The following is a 22,720-nucleotide window of genomic DNA, read 5'->3' on the forward strand; positions in this document are numbered from 1 at the left end:
CTGAGCCAGCACAGTTACAATGGGCCGAATGGCCACCTTCCAGTGCTGTGCCTGTCTATGATTCTATGGAATGAAAACAAAAAAGAGCTGGAAATACTCAGCAGGTCTGGCAGCATCTGTGGAGAGAGAAGCAAAGTTAACGTTTCATCAGAACTGGCAAAGGTTAGAAATGTAATAGGTTTTAGGCAAGTGAAGAGGAGGGGAGTGGGGGAAGAGAACAAAGGGGAAAGTGTTTATTAGGGCAGAGGGAGATTAAATAAACTGCTGAAGCTCCATTTCCAAGAGATTAAATGAGCAGCTGCTCATTATTCCACTCTGGACTAATGTTTTGTCTTTCACCACAAGCATTAACACACGCTTTGCCTTTGTCCCAGGACAGCTTTGTTACTTAATCTCCCTCTGCCCTATGAAACACCTTCCTCTTTGCGCTCTCCCCCACTCCCCTTCACTTGCTTAAAACCCAGTTCTTTTCTAACCTTCGCCAGTTCTGATGAAAGGTCACAGACCTGAAACGTGAACTTTGCTTCTCTCTACACAGTTGCTGCCAGACCTGCTGAGTATTTCCAGCACTTTTTGTTTTTGTTTCAGATTTCCAGCCTCTGCGGTATTTTGCTTTTATTATATGATTCTATGGAACTGCCTTCAACTGGTGGCAAAGTATCATACGTTTTGGTCTATATTTTCTTCAAATTCAGCAGTGAGTCACTTCCATATGTGGACTTCACAGACCAAATAATCCAGAGTGAAACTTTTCCTGCCCCTAGTATCTGGAGGAACTATAGCAGGATGCAGGGATCATAATTGGACACCCTGACTCTGCACATTGGTATTGGAATGCAATGTTACCATCCAAATTCTCCTCTCTTTATGGAAGGCAGACTGAATAAGCACTATATCAAAGTCAGGCATAGGTTTTAAACTAATAGATGGCTTATTTACACAAGTTAAATGAAATAACAGTGTGCATTTAATAGTGAGAATATTTATTTCCCTACACTTCCTGTCATTTGAGAACAAAGAGACAACTTGATTTCTCTCTAAACATGCATCCCAAGACAGAAGGTCTCTTACATTAGCTTAACCCTCAAGGCTAAGCCAGCCCAGGCTTCAAACACATCTTTTATGAGTATAAAACCGACAACTATAGGACTTGGACCCTCTCTCAGAACCAACCCTTTTAATTCAGTGAGATAAAGTCCCTACCCACTGAGCTGTTGATAAGAGGAGAAAGTATATGGACAGGATGCTGCTTTCTTTTTATCCTTCATTTTGTATCAGCTTTCTCTTCTTCTGCAAGTACTGCTCCCAAGTCCCTAATCTTCATGTTTGCATCTATTCAGGAGTATTAGCAGATTAATTATCCAGGGAGGCATCACAACTCAAGCCAATTCTGCTCTGGCAGAACACATTTACTCACACACACTTATTTCGAGAAGAGGACACGGAGTAGCGATCAGGAACAGGGACCTTGGTCAATACTACCCCCACCCACCCTCCCCAACTGAGCAATACTGAGGTCAATTACATTGGTATGAAAGTACTAACCCTCAGAGAAAAGTCTCTTGGTTTCGTATTTGGCTATCAAACTAATTTATTTCCCCCTGCCCGCCCTCACAGCCACATCCCCTCCTCCAGTGATGCACCATCATGGCACGCTACAGTGTTATCAGTTGACAAACCAAAGCTGCCAGGCTTGAAAAGGCAAATACTGAGGACATTAGCAGACTTTCAAACAACTAGTCGAAATATTCCCAGGATTGAACACTGCCTAGACTGGATTGGAGGGAAATAGTTTATACTGAAACTATTTCCAGCTACCCTTGCTTTCTTTAAGCTACGCAAGTGAAAGGACAAGATTGCTGAGGTAATGATGGGGCCTGAACAGCGTTCAGTCCAATTCTTAACCTTCTCTTCTCTTCTGAACAAAATCATTCATTGCAGTAATAGTGGGGAGTAAATTCCAGGTTGGGTGGATGTAGTGCTGGCACTAGTCAATTTACAAAATTACCAGGTCCCACGATAAACTGGATGATTTTAAAAAAAAATCTGTAATGGGATGTGGACATCGCTGGTAAGGCCAGCATTTGCTGCCCATCCCTTGAGAAGGTTGTGGTGAGGTGCCTTCTTGAACTTCTGCAGTCCATCTGGTGCAGTTACTCCCACAGTGCTGTATGGAAGGGAGTTCAGGACTTTGATCTATTTTATAAGGACAGGAGCGCTATACGATGTGACAACTGCTAAGGTGGGGCTGTGTGAAACTTGCCTCTCCTTTTGAGGTCTAATTGCTGTAAATACACACATTCTGAGATCAAGTCGAAACTAAGTACCTAGTTTCGAATGGCAGCTCCTCAGATACAGAAAATTCAGCAGAAAATCACTAGCTTTGTTTATTAAAACAAAAAATACTTTTGACACTTTGAAGAGCGATGGCTAGAATGCAGTAAAAAAAAATCTATGTCTCCATGTACTTCAAAGAACAAAGAAAATTACAGCATAGAAACAGGCCCTTCGGCCCTCTAAGCCTGCGCCGATCCAGATACTCTATCTAAACATGTCGCCTATTTTCTAAGGGTCTGTATCTCTTTGCTTCCTGCCCATTCATGTATCTGTATAGATACATCTTAAAAGACGCTATCGTGCCCGCATCTACCACCTCCGCTGGCAACGCGTTCCAGGCACCCACCACCCTCTGCGTAAAGAACTTTCCACGCATATCCCCCCTAAACTTTTCCCCTCTCACTTTGAACTCGTGACCCCTAGTAATTGAATCCCCCACTCTGGGAAAAAGCTTCTTGCTATCCACCCTGTCTATATCTCTCATGATTTTGTACACCTCAATCAGGTCCCCCCTCAACCTCAGTCTTTCTAATGAAAATAATCCTAATCTACTCAACCTCTCTTCATAGCTAGCGCCCTCCATACCAGGCAACATCCTGGTGAACCTCCTCTGCACCCTGTCCAAAGCATCTACATTCTTTTGGTAATGTGGCGACCAGAACTGCATGCAGTATTCCAAATGTGGCCGAGCCAAAGTCTTATACAACTGTAACATGACCTGCCAACTCTTGTACTCAATGCCCCGTCCGATGAAGGAAAGCATGCCGTATGCCTTCTTGACCACTCTATTGACCTGCGTTGCCACCTTCAGGGAACAATGGACCTGAACACCCAAATCTCTCTGTACATCAATTTTCCCCAGGACTTTTCCATTTACTGTATAGTTCACTCTTGAATTGGATCTTCCAAAATGCATCACCTCGCATTTGCCCTGATTGAACTCCATCTGCCATTTCTCTGCCCAACTCTCCAATCTATCTATATTCTGCTGTATTCTCTGACAGTCCCCTTCACTATCTGCTACTCCACCAATCTTAGTGTCATCTGCAAACTTGCTAATCAGACCACCTATACTTTCCTCCAAATCATTTATGTATATCACAAACAACAGTGGTCCCAGCACGGATCCCTGTGGAACACCACTGGTCACACGTCTCCATTTTGAGAAACTCCCTTCTACTGCTACTCTCTGTCTCCTGTTGCCCAGCCAGTTCTTTATCCATCTAGCTAGTACACCCTGGACCCCATGCGACTTCACTTTCTCCATCAACCTTCCATGGGGAACCTTATCAAACGCCTTACTGAAGTCCATGTATATGACATCTACAGCCCTTCCCTCATCAATCAACTTTGTTACTTCCTCAAAGAATTCTATTAAGTTGGTAAGACATGACCTTCCCTGCACAAAACCATGTTGCCTATCACTGATAAGCCCATTTTCTTCCAAATGGGAATAGATCCTATCCCTCAGTATCTTCTCCAGCAGCTTTCCTACCACTGACGTCAGGCTCGCCGGTCTATAATTACCTGGATTATCCCTGCTACCCTTCTTAAACAAGGGGACAACATTAGCAATTCTCCAGTCCTCCGGGACCTCACCCATGTTTAAGGATGCTGCAAAGATATCTGTTAAGGCCCCAGCTATTTCCTCTCTCGCTTCTCTCAGTAACCTGGGATAGATCCCATCCGGACCTGGGGACTTGTCCACCTTAATGCCTTTTAGGATACCCAACACTTCCTCCCTCCTTATGCCGACTTGACCTAGAGTAATCAAACATCTATCCCTAACCTCAACATCCGTCATGTCCCTCTCCTCGGTGAATACCGATGCAAAGTACTCGTTTAGAATCTCACCCATTTTCTCTGACTCCACGCATAACTTTCCTCCTTTGTCCTTCAGTGGGCCAATCCTTTCTCTAGTTACCCTCTTGCTCCTTATATATGAATAAAAGGCTTTGGGATTTTCCTTAACCCTGTTTGCTAAAGATATTTCATGACCCCTTTTAGCCCTCTTAATTCCTCGTTTCAGATTGGTCCTGCATTCCCGATATTCTTTCAAAGCTTCATCTTTCTTCAGCATCCTAGACCTTATGTATGCTTCCTTTTTCCTCTTAGCTAGTCTCACAATTTCACCTGTCATCCATGGTTCCCTAATCTTGCTATTTCTATCCCTCATTTTCACAGGAACAGGTCTCTCCTGCGCGCTAATCAACCTCTCTTTAAAAGCCTCCCACATATCAAATGTGGATTTACCTTCATACAGCTGCTCCCAATCTACATTCCCCAGCTCCTGCCAAATTTTGGTATAGTTGGCCTTCCCCCAATTTAGCACTCTTCCTTTAGGACCACTCTCGTCTTTGTCCATGAGTATTCTAAAACTTACGGAATTGTGATCACTATTCCCAAAGTAGTCCCCTACTGAAACTTCAACCAGCTGGCCGGGCTCATTCCCCAACACCACTTCCTGTCACCACTTTCTATTATAAATTCTCATGCCCACATTTATAATGGAAACAATCCATGTAAACTTGTCACGCTGCAATTACACACTCCTGCCACTGCAGTTTCCTTTATAGGTGTCGACACCTGAATATGTAATAGAAAAATGGACAGTAAGTGCATGCAGTTGCAAGAATTAATCCCATGATTTTGTACAGAAAAACATGTGCTTGTCAGATGAAGTGGGAAGAGGTAAGTGGACAATTAGGTCAGAGTGTGCAAACATAATTGAGCCTCCATTTCATAGCCATTTGTTCTCATCCATTCTCACTATTGATTCCAGGTCACAATTTCCAGGGCACTCTCCACAATAGCAGATCCTTCTCCAGGCTCCAGTCTGCGAACACTGCCACAGCTTACAATAGGCAAGCATTGAGAAGAGATAGATGCTGGAATCAGGACATGTCACCTAGATGACCAAGGCAGTGGCCAGCTTAATCGATGTGCAGCTGCAGGTTTAGCATTTGTTGCATGTCATATTTAATGGTCCACGTGGCAAAAACAGGGCAGCAATACAGAGTGTCCTGCTAGAACATGGGCAAGCCTCTGCAAGTGGAAAACTATGAACAGTTGCCAGAATGCTGTCCATTCTCCCTATGTGCTCTGACAATTTTACTAATCTGACAGTGAAATACTGTTCAGATGCATTATAAAAGGCAGGACTGTAAAAGTGCGCAAAGTATGAGGACATTTATCTCAGCAACTCTTCAGAGGCCAGCATGTTTCTTCCTCGCTTGTGCCCAGAATTGGGCACAGATGAGCCAACACTGCCTTTTTCAGTCACCTTGATCCAATCGGCTCTGGTGTAGCTCCAGAAAGGACAACCTCTTTCGCCAGGACCTTCATCAACCTGCTCCACCATATCTCCCCCTCAATAGCAGTGCAGTTTTAAGGGTGATCAGCAACATTATAAGAGCTGCAGATACTGGACAACTTGAGCCTTAACCCCAATGTGCTCCCAGTGTGTAATGATGTGACATTGTGTAAATGAGCTGACCTTGCATTGTAGGTTGACTCCCAGTAGTGTGTTTTGGCCCCAACGTGCAAAGCACAATTAGCAGCCCCAACAACCACTTGCACAAGGCCCTGTGAACCATGTCCCTCCACAAGTTGACATTTTCTGGAGAGTATGAGGACAGTAAAGGAACAATCTGTTGCCTGAAGCATTGTTTACTATTTAATTTGTAAGAATGAATCTGTAACCATTAATAACTCTATTTATACAGAAATCCTATGAGGTATTCTTCTATCGTCACTCAAAGCCCTTAGTGTCATTGAGAAATGGAATACTCCACTATCTGAAGTCCACACAGTTTATATTAACCTTGAAGAAATTAATGAAGGGATGCCACAGTGCTTCCTGTATGAGGAACACCCCTACCATCATCCCAGCTAATGAAAAGTTTAAAAAAATTTGATAATCTCCTGTGCTTGCTGATTTGATGCATTAAACTGGAAATCTGCTCTAACCGTGTGATGCGGAAAAATCAAAACTAGTTATTAACCCTAATAACAAACATGACACACCTAACAGTGCAGCTAAAACATATTTAGAATGACCTGAATCTTTATCAACTTACAATTGGATCCCTTGGGTGAGGATTTCTCTCAAGACTGCAAAAAAAAACAGCCGATTGCTGATCTTTGATTACATACATTCCAAAGACCTTGAAATCACAGTTGGAGGAATGTTTAGCACATCTGTGTGACATTCCAATGCCCACTGTTTAACTGAGATGCTGCCCTATGCATCTTCAATGGGTTCATGCTGCACTTAAGTACTAGACAGGAATGTCACAAACATAGTCATTGACTAATATAATTAAAAGTTATTTCTATGTGATTGTCTGATTGGTCACATTTATATAACCCATTAATCATTCTTTCAGTGATTGAAAGAAAAACATCCCACAGTAAGTTATCAGTTTAAGATGTATTGTCTCAGGATTGAATTAGATGATGATTAATTGAATTGTAGACAAACAAAACTGGGAATATTTTGTGCGTTGATCAGAAATTTTAAACAATGGGAGTGTATGGGAAATGGCGGCTGTGTTGGAATTCTAGCAAACGAACATTCCTGGAGGTTTTATCAGATGACGCAATGCCATCGAGGACTGGGTTCTTCTTCTTAACCGGCACACAAAGGATTTAACAAAGTCACAAAGGGAAAAGTACAAATTCCCTATAGCTGTTCTCCTGGGTCATTTGCAGCATTGTCTGGGAGACTCCAGGACAATCCTGGAGATTCGGCAACTCCAGAGAGTATGGGAAAATGGTCGGTCCACTGAGATGTTGGTTAGGATCGGGTATGGATTTATCTCCAATCTGATAATCCACAGCAAAGATCTATCGAAGATAGAAAGTGTACACAAGATGGCCTGTTAGCATGAAGCAACATTGATCTAAAATCAGAATCTCATGGTCAAGCAGCACTCACTCAAAACACTACGTTTAATCCACAACACAGTCAAGTTGTGAAAGGTTAACTATCATCTAAAAATTGGTAAAGCCTTGATAAATGGAAAGCCATTAACAAAAAGCACGATACATAATTTTTAAAGCCCACCTCAAGATGAAACATCATGGCCTTCCAAGAAAAGTATTGATTAACTAATCTCATTTTCTCTGGGTCAATGTTGCAGTAATAGGGTTAAACTAGCAAAAAAAATGGAAAAAATTTGGACAAATGACCCTGTGAATTGAATTGAAGAATGTCAGGGGTGGGGAGCCGATATCCAGAAGTGCGAAAGAGACTAATCTCTGCTGGAGCTAAATGACAACCAGAAGTGAGGTAGGACCAACACAAGCCAGAATAGTTCTCTTCCAAAAGACGTATATTTTCTTCTTTTTCTGGGCTGGGGTTGGTGGGGGGGTGGCGGGCGGTGGGGGGAGAAGTGGCAAGAAAGAGAATTTAGATGGGGGTTATTTCCAGTAACAGTCTCCTTAAAGCCTTCACACATTCAGATATATTCTAGATTAGCTCTCATCTTGCTCCACCATCCCTTTGTCCCGTTTCTGCTGTGACCTCCCTACTCATCAGCTGCAAATATTTAACACCGACCCTCATGTATGCCCAAGGTCTACTGCCTCCATCCTTGCCTCTATACAATGACTTCATTCGTGGACCAACATGAAAGAGTAAGATAACATGTGTGTGAGCAAAGATACTTGTTCACTGTTTGTTTAGTTTAGTTTAGTTTGCACAAACACTATTTTCCAATTGCACACCAAGAGAGAATAGTGCACTCAGCTTCCTTTAGACAACTACAATATAAACTGCAGTTTGCCCTTGATGTTCCCATAGGCCATCTGGAGCACAGCTGTACTGAACAAAATACGCGGATGCTGGAAATCTGAAATAAAAACAAAGTGCGGGAAATACTCAGCAGGTCTGGCAGCATCGGTGGAGAGAAAAACAGAATTAATGTTTCAGGTCTGTGACCTTTCATTGGAATGCAGTTGTAATGTTTTGCTATTAATGTGGCCTGGCCCTTTAAGACCACCGCTCAGTGTGGTCAATTCGATGTTTATTCTTGCTAAACCTCTCTAGATGAGCAGCAGTAAATGCTTTTGCATTCTATATGGGTAATGTAAATATTTGCAGCTGTGGTTAATACACAAGAGTTGCATTTCTCATTACTAGGGAAGCACATTATGTAGCCAGAAATATCTTACATCAGTATTCCTTTGCATTGCACATAATGGACATGCATGAACTGTATTAACCTCACAATATTCAGTAAACACAGCTTGAGAAATTGTTGCTGAAGGACACTCCCTTAAAAAGTACTTCAAACATTACCAAGAATTAACATTTTCTTGTCCACTTCAGTTTTTTTTTACGTTACTCTGGTGAACATTTCAATGCTATTATCTAACTAAAGACTGAAATAAAAACAGAAATAGAACTTCTGATGAAAGGTCAACAACCTGAAACGTTAACTCTGTTTCTCTCTCCACAAATACTGCCTGACCTGCTGAGTATTTCCAGCATTTTCGCTTTTTATTTCAGATTCCTCTATCCACAGTAGTTTGCTTTTGCAAAGACTGACTGAGCTGGAGTGCGAGGAAGCCAAGTCACCATGAGCACGGCTCAGTCGAAAACTAAGGCTATGTGTTAGCTCCATTGGTCTCCTACTTTAATAACTCTTTGAAGCTAGTTTGAACACCCAATCGACATGTTAGAGTTGGCATTAATGTAAAGGGGAAGGTTATCTCTTGAGATTCACCAGTCCTGGCCATAGGGAAGAGGGCAGTGAAGCTCCACAGAGAATCAGGCCAGCTTCCTGTAGTGACGAAATTCTGTGGGGTCAATTTCACAACAGAATAACATCCACACACAAGCAACTCCACCACACTGTATTCAATTTAAGCATTCTGGAATTCAACAACCAGCAACATGCATTTATATAGCACCTTTAAAATAAAAAATCCCAAGGTGTTTCACAGGGGCATTATAAAACAAAATAAGACACTGATTCACATAAGGAGATATTAGGGCAGAAGCTTGATCAAAGATGTCAATTTTAAGGAGTGTCATAATGGTGGACAGAAAAGTAGAGAGCAAAGAGGTGTAGGGAGAAAATTCAAGAGTTTAGGACTGAGGTAGCCGAAGACATGGCCACCAATGGTGGAGCAATTAAAATTGGGGTGCTCAAGAGGCCAGAATTAGAGGAGCACAGATAACTCGGAGGCTTGTGGGGCTGGATGAGATTACAGAGCTAAGGACAGGCGAGCCTATGGAGGGATTTAAAAACAAAGATGAGAATTTTAAAATTGAGGAGTTGCTTAACCGGGAGTCAATATAGGTCAGCAAGTATGGGAATTGATGAGAGTTCAGACACGAGCAGCAGAGTTTTGGATAACCTTAAGTTTACAGAGGGTAGAATGTGGGAGACCAGCTAGGAGTGCTTTGGACTAATCAAGTCGAGAGGTAACAAAGGCATGGATGAGGGTTTCAGCAGCAGATAAGCTGAGGCAGTGTTGGGGTCAGACGATGTTATGGAGGCGGAAATAGGTGGTCTTAGTGATGGCACGGATATGTGGTTGAAAGCTCATCCTGGGGTCAAATATGACATCAAGATTGCGAACAGTCTGTTTCAGACAACTCAGACAGTTGCCAGGGAGAGAGATGGAATCAATGGCTAGGGAGTGGAGTTTGTGATGGGGTCTGAAGACAATGGCTTTGGTCTTCCCATTATTTAATTGGAGGAGATTTCTGCTCATCCAGTACTGGATGTCGGACAAGTACTCTGATGACTTAGAGACAGTGGAGTCGAGTGAGACGGTGGTGAGGTAGATCCGAGTGTCGTCAGCGTACATGTAGAAATTGACCTGTTTTTGCATAATGAGGCCAAGGGAGAGCATATGGATGAGAAATGGGGGTGCGGGGGGGGCTGGATAAGGATAGATCTTTAGGGGACACCAGAGATAACCATGCAGTGGGAAGAGAAGTCATTGCAAGTGATTCTCTGGCTATGATTAGATAAGAATGGAACCTCCCAAAACCTCCCTGCCTCGCTCTCCTCTTTTAAGATGCTCCTAAAAACTAGCTCTTTGACCAAGCTTTTGGTCACCCAATGAAATTAAGTTAAACCACCACAAAACACTGGTTAGGTCTCAGCTGGAGTATTGTGGTCAATTCTGGGTGCCACCCTTTAGAAAAGGATGTCAAGACCTTAGAGAGGGCGCAGAAGAGACTTACTAGGGATGAGGGATGCCAGTTCTGTGGAGAGACAGGAGAAGCTTGGGTTGTTCTCCTGATAGCAGAAAGAGCAGAAAAGGTGAAGAGGAGATTTGATAGAGGTGTTCAAAATTATAAAGGGTTTTGCTGGAGTAAATGAGGAGAAACTGTTTCTGGTGGGAAAAAGGTCAATAACCAGAGGACACAGATTTAAAATGATTGGTGATGCAAGGAAACCTTTTAAGAAAACACAGCATTTTGTAATCTGGAATGCACTGCCTGAAAGAGTGCAAGTTGATATATATAATTTCTTTTCTTTTTTTAAAAGCAACTACAATCTTTCACATTTGTATTTTTGAATGTGAATTGCCACAACCCCACTTTTTCTGTATTTTTATCCAGACACAGTGCAATGCAGTGACAGATCATCTACTGTGAACAATTTATCAACTCTCCAACAGAATTTAAGCAGATTGTTGCAGAAACAAAGTCTATCCAAAGTCCCTCCCCTCCCAAACACATCAGATGTTTGCCAGGTATGGGCCCTCCAATAGTACACGCCAGGGCAGCACAGTGGCGCAGTGGTTAGCACCGCAGCCTCACAGCTCCAGTGACCTGGGTTCAAATCTGGGTACTGCCTGTGTGGAGTTTGCAAGTTCTCCCTGTGTCTGCGTGGGTTTCCTCCGGGTGCTCCGGTTTCCTCCCACATGCCAAAGACTTGCAGGTTGGTAGGTGAATTGGCCATTATAAATTGTCACTAGTATAGGTAGGTGGTAGGGAAATATAGGGACAGGTGGGGATGTGGTAGGAATATGGAATTAGTGTAGGATTAGTACAAATGGGTGGTTGATGGTCGGCACAGACTCGGTGGGCCGAAGGGCCCGTTTCAGTGCTGTATCTCTAAACATTCTGTCCCAGGCTGCAACCGCAATGCAACACAGCTTCCCCAGTTCTATCAAGTGCTAAAACTCTTGTTTGACTGACATGACCTCCTCAAGTCCCCAGTGACCGAGTCAAGGGACATGCTAACCTTGGCCAAAAATAAACCAACCTCAGTTGACTGGCTCTAGCCAGAATAGATTTAGCTGTGTCATGGAAAGCATTATGGAATTGGGAATCAGCCAGATTTTCTTCATCAGGAAGAGGCATTTCTGTGCCTATATCAGGAATATGGAAAGGATTAGGATTATCCTGTTTCTACCAAGAAAACTACGAATTTCAAGAAATCGGGTGGGTTCACACCATCATCAGATTCTGTGTCAGCTATTAACAGAAAGTAATTTTATCAGGGCACAGAGGCTGGTGTGGGTAATCTTGCAGTGTACATTTTCTCCCAGTTCAACAGATCCATGGAGGATGGATTTTCAGAGGCTACAAAACCTTGCTTCTGGACTGTCACATTATGGCCATGGTGGTGGTGATGTTGGAGACAGGAAAAGAGAAAGACAACCAGATCGAAGGGTCATTTGTGTGATCCTTCTGATTGAATCATAACAATTGTTAATTGTATATTAATTGTATGCAGGTGGTGGTCATTAACTGGGGTTCCACTTGCGCCTATATAAGTGGACACATATTAAAACTGTGGTTTTTGGAGTTAGGAGGTGCAAGCTTGTAATATGCGACTCTGTAAATAAATATATAAATGTGTAAAAATTGGTCCAGTTCAATCCTTCACCAAATGACTTTCTGGAATAGAACATGGGAGCAGAAAATGGTTACCTAAAAAGGTGAAAGTTGGAAGCTAAGAAAAAACAAAATCAGACAGAAAACTACAATCCCAGCAACTATTCTGAAAAAATGGCAGCAAGCAATTGTAAATTGTCGGGGTATGATGACACTCCAATGTTCTTGGTGTCTGAATCACATGACAAATGGAAGAATAAAGTAAATATGGGGACATGGGTTACGCCGCTACCAAAGAGAAAACAAGGCATGACTTTGGCATCGTCACTTCCTACAAGAAGTAAAATCAGAAGTATTTTGTGAGATGGATGCTAATTAGTTGGATAATGAAGGAGGTTTGGACCTGCTATTAGAGTTCCTGGATAAAATTTACAAGAAAGATGATCTGCTTAATGCCCATGAGGAATGGTCAGAATTTGAGATCAGATAGATTTCAAAATTGTTGGTCATTCCGTAAGGGAATACATCATGGACTTTAACAGATTGTATAAAAGACTAATGAAATTAAATTTGGGGATCCCCGGATCAGTACTAGTGTTTAAATTGCTGGATTGTGCTGAGGTGTAACTGATGTTTGGTTCTTAGAGAGGGTGACCCCGTTCAATCAGATGTCTGTTGCCTTGAAAAAAATTCCTGGGGAAAGTCATTTCTTTCAGCCTTCATGGAATAAATGGGACATTCTGCAGTGACAAAAAATAGAAGACTCAATGATTGCCAGATTTCAAAATGGTTCCGATATAGGACACAGGTATCAATGCAATGGAAGAGTTAAAGATAGGCAGAATAAGGATGAAAGAACCTTTAGCAGATCTGGCTATTAGAGCAGAAGCAGAATTGGAACTGCAATGATAGGCGAATGAATCTTAGGAATTCCCAAGGAAAAATTAATAGGTACTTCAGATGTGACTCGAAGTATCATTATGTGGTGAACTGTCCAAAGGTAAGAGGGTCCTTGGAACAACACATGACAGAGAATTCTGAGGCAGACAAAGATAATGATGAATCTGAATGAATTGTACTGGTCACAATGAACTTTAGCCGTGCGATAAATGTGTTAGTCATGGACTTGTTTAACTGTGCAGTGCTAGATAGTGCTTGCACTTCGACAGTATGTTGAATTGTTTGGTTAAAACATTATCTTGATTCTTTAACCAGTGAGGATCGATGCAAGGTTAAGGAATATAAAAGTATTCCTAGCTTTAGGTGTGATGACAACACATTGAGGTTACTAAAAAAAAAAAGAGTTGGAATTTTTTTTATATTCATTCATGGGATGTGCGCGTCGCTGGCTAGGCCAGCATTTATTGCCCATTCCTAATTGTCCTTGAGAAGGTGGTGGTAAGCTGCAGTCTTTGGGGTGTAGGTATATCAACAGTGCTGTTAGGAAGGGAGTTCCAGGATTTTGACTCAGCGACAGCAAAGGAACAGTGATATAGTTCCAAGTCAGGATGGTGTGTGGCTTGGAGGGGAACTTGCAGAGGTGGTGGTGTTCCCATGCATCTGCTGCCCTTGTCCTTCTAGGTGGTAGAGGTCATGGGTTTGGAAGGTGCTGTCGAAGGAGCCTTGGTGAGTTGCTGCAGTGCATCTTATAGATGGTACATACTGCTGCCTCTGTGCATCGGTGGTGAAGGGAGTGAATGTTAAAAGCGGTGGATGGGATGTCAATTAAGCAGCTGCCTTCCCCTGGATGGTGCTGAGCTTCTTGAGTGTTGTTGGAGCTGCACCCATCCAGGCAAGTGGAGAGTGTTCCAACACTTCTGACTTGTGCCTTGTAGATCATGCACAAGCACTGGGGAGACAGGAGGTGAACTACTCGCTGCAGAATTTCTAGCCTCTGACCTGCTTTTGCAGCCACAGTATTTATGTGGCTGCTCCAGTTCAGTTTCTGGTCAATGGTAATCCCCAGGATGTTGATAGTGAGGGATTCAGTGACGGCAATGCCATTAAACATCAAGGGGAGATGGTTAGATTCTCTTGTTTGAGATGGTCATTGCCTGTCACTTGTGAGACGTGAATGTTACTTGCCACTTATCAGCCCAAGCCTGGATGTTGTCCAGGTCTTGCTGCATCTGGACACGGACTGCTTTAGTATCTGAGGAGTTGCGAATGGTGAACATTGTGCAATCATCAGCGAACATCCCCACTTCTGATCTTATGAAGGGAAGGTCATTGATGAAGCAGCTGAAGTCGGTTGGGCCTCGGACACTATACTAAGGAACTCCTCCAATGATGTCCTGTGATTGAGATGGTTGACCTCCAACAAACACAACCATCTTCCTTTGTGCTAGGTATGACTCCAACCAGCAAAGAGTTTTCCCTGATTCCCGTCGGCTCCAGTTTTGCTGGGGTTTCTTGATGCCATACTCGGTCAAATGCTGTCTTGAAGTCAAGGGCAGTCACTCTCATTTCACCTCTGGAGTTCAGCTCTTTTGTCCATGTTTGATCCAAGGCTGTAATGAGGTCAGGAGCTGAGTGGCCCTGGCAGAACCCAAACTGAGCGTCACTGAGCAGGTTATTGCTAAGCAAGTGCTGCTTGGTGGCACTGTTGATGACACCTTCCATCACTTTACTGATGATTGAGAGTAGACTGATGGGGCGGTAATTGGCCGGGTTGGATTTGTCCTACTTTTTGGGTACAGAACACACCTGGGCAATTTTCCACATTGCTGGGTAGATTTTTTTTTTATATTCATTCATGTGATGTGGGCATCACTGGCCAGGCCAGCATTTATTACCCATCCCTAATTGCCCTCGAGAAGGTGGTGGTGAGCTGCCTTCTTGAACCGCTGCAGTCCATGTGAGGTAGGTACACCCACAGTGCTGTTAGGAAGGGAGTTCCAGGATTTTGACCCAGCGACATTGAAGGAATGGAGATATAGTTCCAGGTCAGGATGGTGTGTGACTTGGACAGGAACTTGCAGGTGGTGGTGTTCCCAAGCATCTGCTGCTCTTGTCCTTCGAGGTGGTAGAGGTCGTGGGTTTGGAAGGCGCTGTCTAAGGAGTCTTGGTGCCAGTGTTGTAGCAGTACTGCAACAGCTTGGTTCGGAGGCAGCTAGTTCTGGAGCACAAGTCTTCAGTACTATTGCCGGAATGTTGTCAGGGCCCATAGCCTTTGCGGAATCCAGTGCCTTCAGCCGTTTCTTGATATCACATGGAGTGAATTGAATTGGTTGAAGACTGGCATCTGTGATGCTGGGGACTTTAGGTGGAGGCCCAGATGGATCATCAACTTGGCACTTCTGGCAGAACATGGATGCAAATGCTTCAGCCTTGTCTTTTGCATTGATGTGCTGGGCTCCCCCATCGTTGAGGATGGGGATATTTGTGGAGCCTTCTTCTCAGGTTCGTTGTTTAATTGTCCACCACCATTCACGACTGAATGTAGCAGGACTGCAGAGCTTCGGTCTGATCTGTTGGTTGTGGGATCACTTAGCTCTGTCTATCAAATGCTGTTTTCACAGTTTGGCACGCAAGTAGTCCAGTGTTGTAGCTTCACCAGGCTGACACCTCATTTTTAGGTATGTCTGGTGCTGCTCCTGGCATGCCCTCCTGCACATTTCATTGAACCAGTGTTGATGCCCCAGCTTGATGGTAATGGTAGAGTGAGGAATATACCAGGCCATGAGGTTACAGACTGTGGTTGAATACAACTCTGCTACTAATGACCCACAGTGCCTCATGGATGCCCAGTTTTGAGTTGCTCGATCTGTTCAAAATCAATCCTTTTTAGCACCAGGGTGGTGCCACACAACTCAATGGTGGGTATCCTTAATGTGAAGATAGGACTTCGTCTCCACACGGGCTGTACGGTGATCACTCCCACCAAAACTGTCATGGACAGATGCATCTGCGACAGGTAGATTGGCGAGGACGAGGTCAAGTAGGTTTTTCCCTCTTGTTGGTACCCTTCCCACCCGCTGCATACCCAGTCTAGCAGCTGCGTCCTTTAGGACTCGGCCAGCTCGGTCTGTAGTGGTGCTAGACATTGAAGTCCCCCATCCAGAGCACATTCTGTGCCTTTGCTACCCTCAGTGCTTCTTCCAAGTGGCGTTCAAGATGGAGAAGCACTGATTCATCAGCTGAGGGAGGATGGTGGGTGGTGACCAGCAGGAGGTTTCTTTGTCCATGTTTGACCTGATGCCTTGAGACTTCATGGGATCCGGAGTCAATGTTGAGGACTCGCAGGACAACTCCCTCCCAACTGTATACCACCGTGCCACCACCTCTGGTGGGTCTATCCTGCCAGTGGGACAGGACATACCCAGGGATGGTGATGGTGGTGTCTGGGACATTGTCTGTAAGTCATACTCACGGAATCATACATACTGTTGCTTGACTAGTCTGTGGGGCAGCTCTCCTAATTTTGGCACAAGCCTCCAGATGTTAGTAAGGAGGACTTTGCAGGGTCGATAGGGCTGGGTTTGTCGTTGTCGTTTCCAGTGCCTAGGTCGATGCCAGGTGGTCCGTCCGGTTTCATTTCTTTTCTTAGACTTCGTAGTGGTTTGATACAACTGAGTGGCTTGCTCGGCCATTTCAGAGGGCATTTAACAGTCAACCACATTGCTGTCACATGTAGGTCAGACCAGGTAAGGACAGATTTCCTTCCCTCAAGGACACTAGTGAACCAGATAGGTTTTTACAACAATCGACAATGGTTTCATGGTCACCATTAGACTAGTCATTTTAATTGCAGATTTATTAATTGACTTCAGATTTCACCATCTGCCATGGTGGGATGTAAAATAGCTGGAGTAAGGCATTTTATAAGTACTGATGTAGTTTGAAATGAAATACCTGTGCTGTTGAGTAAATCTTCTTTGAAGAAGGTGCAAATGAAACTTGACAATAAGACAATTATTTTTGTAAAGTCAGTTGATCTGCAGTTTACCCAGTCAGGACATTTATCCCCTTAACTAAATGTGATGTTTCTTATCAGACTGTTAGGCAAGTATTAATGACATCAGGTGATAGGAATCAGAAGAAAAAAAGCAAATCATCTTAAAGTTACATTGACAAGTAGGGTGAGCACATTGTCAAAAGTTAAAAATCCTGCTAAAAGATGGAGGTGTGGTTGATAGAGAGGATACAAGGTTAATACAAGAGATTACTAAGAAGTTTGAAATCTGTAAAAAGTATTGGAGGATGCCACCATGCCCTATTGTAAGCGTTCCATTTGCACATAACTTTAAAGAGGTAGTTACCAAGGATTTAAAGGTATGGGAAAAAGACAGAAATATTTCATTCTACATTTTGTAGACGTGGCAACCAGATTTAGTCTTTCTACAATAACACATAGCAATAACACATATAGACAAAAGGGTTATTATGGACAAAATTATGGAGAAATGGATAGGGACTGGATTTGGGGCACCAGTGAAGTTTCTGACTGATAAATATGATAGGATAGGAATATGGGATTGGTGTAGGATTAGTATAAATGGGTGGTCGATGGTCGGCACAGACTCGGTGGGCCGAAGGGCCTGTTTCAGTGCTGTATCTCTAAACTAAACTAAACTAAATGGAGGGGAATTTGCCATTGATGAGTTCAGAGACAGGTGTGAAAACATGAACACCGCAGCAGTGGACTCTGTGAAAGGAATCAGGCAGTGATTGATGGAACATTGCATAAAATCTTAGCTGATTGACTAGACTGCAAATAGACAATGGCCATGCATGGAGTTTCACTCCAGATGGTTGGAGGGTATAGTCCCCATCAATTAGTTTATGGCTGAAATCCCAAATTGTTTTCTGCTCTGTGCAATAGTCCTTCAGCTCTAAAAGGGACTACAATTAGTCCCATTTTTCAGCACATTTGAATGCTTTACATGCAGGGAGACAGGCTTTCATCAAGGCTGAGGTCTGAGAAAATTCTGACAGCATTGAGGCATCATATAAAGCCATCTGAGGCAGAATTTATAATAGACCAAATCTCCTCAATTAAAAAGGGAGAGGGTCAGAGGGAATGGAAAGACCCTGGTAAGGTCATAGGTCATGATGGTAAGACAGTACATATCAAACTGCTAAGGTTCATTTCTCATAATTAATTAGAATTCATTATGAAATCGCAGACTCTGAGCAGCTGATAGAAGTAAACGAGGTGCCTTGTCCCTAAGGTGTTCATGTGTTTTATGAAGAAGGTCCTGAGGAACAGAATACAGTAGATCAAGGGCTGGATAGTGGTAATGTGAGCGATGACACACAGGACAGAGCTATCACATCCAAAGGCCAATTGCCTGGAGCGGGTACTCGGGTTAGATATTTTCTAGGGGGGCGGTCTAGTGAATGGACGAATGTGTCAATTCTGGGGCATGCAGGAAAAGCTACTGGCAAGTTTAAATATTGGTTGAATGTTCAGGATGATGACCAAGAAGTAAGGACCATGGACTGAAGGTAGGATGTAAGAAAGGGCAGCGGAAGTACTGATAGTGGGTCTGAAGTGACTCTTGTGCCAGGAAATCATCACATACAATAGAAAGATTGCTAGTGCGAGAGGGCGATCTCTCAGTAGCAGTCCTAATGGACACAAATGTGCAAGTAGAGGCCATAGCTTGAATAGATTGGACAATGAAATAAAGGCCACAGAACAGTTTGGGAACAGAACTAGAAACATAAGTCCTCATGATCAAGTGGTTTTGGTGACTGCCAACAAACTCGAGGATAAAACAATAAGAAAGGCAAAACAAAGGAAATTCAATAGTTGGACAGCGTTTGAAGTCTATTCTGAGGAACAAGATGAGGGTCAACCAGTCTTGTCACATAGGTGGATGTGTCATGAAAAGGTCGTTGCAGATGGGACTTATAAGGCTAAAGTGAGACTAGTTGCTGGGCTTTTGAAGAGTGACTGGGTGATACAGGTGTTAGAGTGGACTCTTCCACAGCTGGAAAAATAATCTCGAGTCCTTTTAGCTCTTTTGGGCAGATATTCATGAGAATGTAGATCAATGGCATAAAAGCCATATTTCTGCAGGGTGATACTTTTCAGCGAGAAGTGTTTCTGAAAACGTGTAAAGAGGCAGCAGATGCAGAAGGAAAACTGTGGAAACTAAACAAATGCATCTATGGTCTGATTGATGCCTGCAGGGTGTGGTATTTTTCAGTAAGATCTGAAAATTGGTTGTGTTCAACTAAAAGCAGATCCCACAATGTTTTATTGGTATCATTAAGGGAAACTTTCAGGGATCTTCATGATGATGATTTCTTATGGGGTCGTACTGTGGAAATATGTTGTTAATAAGAATTTAAAATTGGGAGTCAGGTTTGTGGGGCTTTTAAATATTTAGGTTTAGAGTCATAGAGAGATACAGCATCGAAACAGGCCCTTCGGCCCACTGAGTCCGCGCCGACCATCAACAACCCATTTATACTAATCTTACATTAATCCCATTTTCCCGCTCACATCCCCACCTTCCCTCAATTCTCCAACCACCTACCTACACTAGGGGCAATTTTTTACAATGGCCAATTTACCTGTCAACCTGCAAGTCTTTGGCAAGTGGGAGGAAACTGGAGCACCCGGAGGAAACCCACGTGGTCACAGGGAGAACTTGCAAACTCTGTTCAGGCAGTACCCAGAATTGAACCCGGGTCGCTGGAGCTGTGAGGCTTAGATATTAAGCAGTGTACATTTCCTACATTACAACGGTGGCTACATTTCAAAAGCACTTCATTGGCTGTAAAGCACTTTGAGACGTCTGGTGGCTGTGGAAAAGCATGATATAAATGCCAACAACCACGTCTCGCAAGTTCATCTATGCTGATGACATCTGTTGTGCCACCCAAGCTCCATCCTTCTACACCCTGGACCAGATCCTTAACGAAGTTGTTACAGAATTGATGGACTACTGTAGCACATGGCGTCTCCCAGTGACTCCCTGTAAAACCATATCCAGTATATTCCACCTCTACAATGCCAGTGCCAAAAAAGAATTGTGTATCTACATGGACGGTCAGAGACTAAAGCATGATCCCAACCCAACATATTTGGGAGTGTTTCTGGATAGGATTTTGCCCTTCCGGGAGCATCTGAAGAAAACAGCAGCAAAGGTCAAACCAGAAACAACCTATTAACCAAACTTGATGGATCAACGTGGGGCGCTGCTGCCACAACACTCCGGACCTCAGCACTTGCCCCATCATACTCAGCAGCAGAGTACTGTGCATCTGGCTGGCATGAGTCATCACACACACATCTTGTTGATACTCAATTGAATGCAACAATGCACATCATAACTGGAACCCTCCGCTCAACACTCCTCCCCTGGCTTCCTGTCCTCGCAATCATCATTCCCCCATACATCTGCCATCAGATGAAAACCCACAAGCTGATTAAAACCATCCGTGCTGCACCTCACTTATCACTCCAAAATGACATGTCCAATTCAGCTACTGCCTGCCTTCCATCTCAGTGCCCCATATGGAGGAACCTTCCTGAGCAAGGTCTACCTTTGGATCAAGGAATGGGAAACATTGGACGCCACTAACATGTTCCTTGTGACAAACTCCATCTGTCGAATGGCAGGCTTTGAACTACCACGGCGAGTGTGGTCCTTGCTAAACAGGTTCAGGACAAGCCAGGGCCCCTGTGCAGCCAACCCCCACCGCTGGGACCTCAGTACAAACCCCTTATGCATTTGTGGAGAGACACAAACAATGCTGCACATTACAGAGCAGTGTCCCCTCTACAGACTAAGTGGCAGACTAATCACCTTAAACTCAGCAAATGAGAGGGCTATCGCTTGTCTCCAGGGATTTTCATTCACTAAATAAATAAATGCAAGTTTTTCTTTCTTTATGCTTCAAATAACTTTAAATTAACAATGTTGCTCCCATCCCGGGTAATTGTACTAGGTCATCACAGAAAGATGATGTTATATCTAAAGAAGAGACAGAGCAACTGCAAAACATGATTGGCCAGTTGAACTGGTTGGGCATGCAGTCTAGATGAGATGCTAGTTTTAATTTGTTGGAGTTAAGTACAATGATGAAACACCCTAAAGTTGAGAATGTTTTAAGGGGAAATATAACATTAAAAAATTCAATCTGGAGAATGCATACTTAAGTTTTCATCCTTAGGTGATGTAAAGAACATGAAGGTCGTCATTTTTAGTGATGCTTTACCTGCTAATCTTCCTGATGGGTATTCTAGTGCAGCTGGTTTCAAAATATTTCTTATGGGAGATAATGTCCTTTAGCTTGAGAAGCTCATACAAAGTATTGTTAAAAGTACTTTAGCTGCTGAAACACTGGCTCTTGTGGAAGCAGTGGGTATGGGATTCGATTTCTCAAATATTTTTAAGTGAGATTCTATACAAGGGTGTATTGAAGATAATATGCCCATTGAATGTTATATAGATAATCATTCATTGTGGGTGAATGTAGACTATATGAAAAGTATGAGTGAGAAAAGGTTACAGATTAACCTTGCTGGCTTGAAACAAATGGAGAGAAAGGAAATCTTTAAATTTAAATGGGTGGATGCAAGTGATCACCTATCTGATTGTACTTCCTTTTTTTTGTAAAACAAGGAGTTAGGGATCCTGGGGTGGGGGGTGGGGGGGGGGGGGGGGTGGGGGTGTCTCACACTGTAATGTTTTGTGCAGGAAATGGAGGTTTTTGATTTAATTTGTTTCAAAATTGTGGTTGTGCATATTAACTATTTTTTTTATTTAAAAGAGAAAGGAGAATCTGTTAAGTGTATATTAATTGTGTTTAATTGTATGCAGTTGGTGGGCATTAACTGGAGTTTCACTTGAGCCCATATAAATAGACAAAGACTGAAATTGTGGTTGTTGGGTTAGGAAGTATGCTTATAATGTGTAATTATGTAACTAAATATAAAAGTATGTAAAGATTGGCTTCAGTTCTATCCTTCACCAACTGGCTTTCTGGAATAGAACAATAGCCACCTTGACAAAGTGACATGAGCAAAATTAAATTATTTATTTTATAGGATATGCATATACACTCTGGACACCAAGTCACCAAAACTACCAATTTTAATTAAGGTACAGTGCAGCCCTGGTCACATGAATGCAGATCTGGATAAAACAACATACCAAACAGGAATGCCCAGTGACGTTACACGATTGATAAGGATAGAGACACCACTTACCCCCCCAACCCACCCACCTCCCTGCATTAACACACTCCATCTCAATGTTCCAGACATTCAACATTACCATATTCCCTTGCAGCATCCAATACTTTCCTACAATCACAACTGTCCTTCTCCAACAACCCGATCATGCGCTGTGTAAAGGAATACTCGCTGACATCAGTCCTAAAATTGCATTTCTCAACCCTGAACTTGTCCCCGCTTCTTCTGCTGCCCGGATGTACTTGAAAGCATGGTTTTAAATTTACTTCCTCTATTGATGGTCATGCCTTCAGCTGTCTAGGCTCTAATCTCTGGAATTCCCTCCCTTAAACTCTCTATTCTCCTTAAAATCTACTCTTTGACCAAGTTTCTGTTGACCTGTCCTAATATCTCCTTATGTATCTCTGTGTCAAATA

At 43.1% G+C, this 22,720-nt stretch overlaps 2 protein-coding genes across 22 annotated transcripts in view; one reads left to right on the top strand and one right to left on the bottom strand.

The window, feature by feature from the left end:
- Positions 1-22,720, bottom strand: part of gtf2ird1 (GTF2I repeat domain containing 1) — a 193,908-nt gene that overhangs the window by 137,952 nt on the left and 33,236 nt on the right. The window lies entirely within an intron of this gene.
- The window catches only part of LOC137346603 (uncharacterized), a 98,135-nt gene that overhangs the window by 23,177 nt on the left and 52,238 nt on the right, over positions 1-22,720 (top strand). For 6 of the 12 annotated variants that reach the window (XR_010968734.1, XM_068010170.1, XM_068010168.1 and 3 more), the window contains one exon: positions 8,144-8,272. The exons of 5 other annotated variants lie outside the window; for them this stretch is intronic. The gene's annotated coding sequence lies outside the window, so the exon portion shown is untranslated. Of the gene's footprint in view, positions 1-5,119; positions 7,687-8,143; positions 8,273-22,720 lie in introns of those variants that run through there. One more of the 12 variants, XR_010968735.1, reaches the window with a different exon arrangement.

The sequence above is a fragment of the Heterodontus francisci genome, chromosome 30, assembly GCF_036365525.1.
Source record: "Heterodontus francisci isolate sHetFra1 chromosome 30, sHetFra1.hap1, whole genome shotgun sequence".
NCBI classification, from domain to species: domain Eukaryota; kingdom Metazoa; phylum Chordata; class Chondrichthyes; order Heterodontiformes; family Heterodontidae; genus Heterodontus; species Heterodontus francisci.